At 42.4% G+C, this 2,239-nt stretch overlaps 1 pseudogene; it reads left to right on the top strand.

The window, feature by feature from the left end:
- The first annotated feature begins 1,668 nt into the window (after positions 1-1,668).
- On the top strand, positions 1,669-2,030 carry LOC136393592 (microtubule-associated proteins 1A/1B light chain 3B pseudogene; annotated as a pseudogene).
- Positions 2,031-2,239: the final 209 nt, after the last annotated feature.

The raw sequence follows: 2,239 nt of genomic DNA, 5'->3' as shown, positions 1-2,239 counted from the left end.
CATTAACCTGCAAAATCTCTTAGATCTTCTAGATCAGGGATTGGCAAACTATGGCCCATGAGCCAAATCTGGACTGCTACCTGTTGTAAATAAAGTTTTATTGGAACACAACCATACTCCTTTATGTAGTATCTAAAGCTGTTTTGAAACTATAATTGGCAGAGCAGAGTAGCTGTGGGGGAGACTGGATGGCCTTCAACACCTAAAATATTTACTATCTAGCCCTCTACAGAAAATTTTTTATCTATTATTATTTAGCACATACTAGGTACTCAATGCTTCTTGATTTTTTGAATAAATACATTCAAGACTTTTCAGCTGTAGAGAAAAAATTAACAAATTAACAAATCTAAACACAAAGCATTGTACTTCCCTAATTTCTCTGGTATTTGTTTGATTATAGTTTGCTACTGTTAACACATGCCTGCAAGGTTCATGTTAATACTTCGAGATTCTAGAATGCAAATTGCTCGAGATTCAAATTTTCAAAGAGGTGGCTTTTGGGATAAATATGTCTCATTGACATGTGTTGACCTTAAACAAATTCTCTAACCAAATGGGTTTATTCAGGAACAACAAAGAACTGCAATTTAGAATATGCAGTCTAATGTCAAAGCACATGCAAGACCAGAGAACAAAGGAGAAGATTCTTTTATAGAGGAAGGGGGGTTCAGAAAGGCTGTTGTAAACTAAGAGTCGATTGGAGGAAACTGGGAATTCAAAATGTAATGGCTTTTCATTGGCTGAGTGGTTGCTGGGTGAAAAGAAGATCCTCCTTTTCCTGCTGGAGTAGTAGAGCAGAAAAACATCTTCCTGTTAGAGATAGAAAATACTTCTCTTCCTGTTTGGGGTAATTGTTGAAGTGGAAGGGTGTGAGAGCTATCCCTACAGAGCCTCCCAACTCCAATTTAATCTTCATACATATTTTATTTGACCCATACAATGCTGCTGTTGTTTGTTTTTAAAGCAGCATTAGCTATCAACATTTAAACTTAAAGAGACTTGGCCCTGGCCGGTTGGCTCAGTGGTAGAGCGTCGGCCTGGCGTGCAGGAGTCCTGGGTTCGATTCCTGGCCAGGGCACACAGGAGAAGCGCCCATCTGCTTCTCCACCCCTCCCCCTCTCCTTCCTCTCTGTCTCTCTCTTCCCCTCCCGCAGCCAAGGCTCCACTGGAGCAAAGTTGGTCCGGGCCCTGAGGATGGCTCTGTGGCCTCTGCCTCAGGCGCTAGAATGGCACTGATTGCGGCAGAGCGACACCCCAAGATGGGCAGAGCGTCACCCCCTGGTGGGCATGCCAGGTGGATCCCGGTGGGGCGCATGCGGGAGTCTGTCTGACTGCCTCCCCGTTTCCAGCTTTGGAAAAATACAAAAAAAAAAAAAAAAAAGAGAGAGACTTGAGTTCTGGCAGGTTACCTCAGTTAGAGGATCCTCTGGCTACACCAGTGTTGCAGGTAGATCCCTGGCGGGGGTACAAACAAGAATCAACCAGTGAATGCATGAGTGAGTGGAACAACGAATCCATGTTTCTTCCTTTCTCTCTCTCTCCCTTTCTCTCTTGCCAAAATCAATAAAAATAAAACATTTAAAAATTTTTTAATAAATAGAAAGAAAAATAGGGAGACTTGAGTTGGACCCTCTGCCTCGTCACCCCGGCCCAGCCTCCTGCGTCATGGCGTCCAAGAAGACCTTCAAGCATTTCTGTACCTTCGAACAAAGATGTCTGACTTATCTGAAAGCTGCATCCGACCAAAATCCCAGTGATAATAGAACAAGAGAGAAAAGCAGCTTCCTGTACTGGATAAAACCGAGTTTCTTGTACCTGATCATGTCCACATGAGTGAGCTCAACAAGATAATTAGAAGGCACTTACAGCTCAGCTAATCAAGCCTCTTTCTGTTAGTGAATGGACACAGCATGGTGAGCATGTCCACACTGAATTGACAAGTATATGAAAGTGAGAAGGATGAAGGTAGATTCTTGAATATGGTATATGCCTCTCAGGAGACAGCTGGAATGAAATTGGTGGTGTAAGACAAGAAAAATGCATCTGTTCTAGAATTTTTTAAACCCTTACAAATGGAGGGGGGAAAAGAAGAATGTTAACTGAGATTGACCAGTTCATCTAATCACAGATCATCAAAACAGTCCTGCTCCTGCCTAGGAATTTTAGAAAGTTGTTTTGTGCTTCAAGCAGAAAAACTGAGCTCTAAATGAGCACATTCCACTTTGGAAAACTGTAT

This window comes from Saccopteryx leptura, chromosome 2 (genome assembly GCF_036850995.1).
Source record: "Saccopteryx leptura isolate mSacLep1 chromosome 2, mSacLep1_pri_phased_curated, whole genome shotgun sequence".
Classification (NCBI taxonomy): domain Eukaryota; kingdom Metazoa; phylum Chordata; class Mammalia; order Chiroptera; family Emballonuridae; genus Saccopteryx; species Saccopteryx leptura.
The sequence above is the reverse complement of the archived record's forward strand: the minus strand, read 5'-3'. Positions and strand labels throughout refer to the sequence as shown.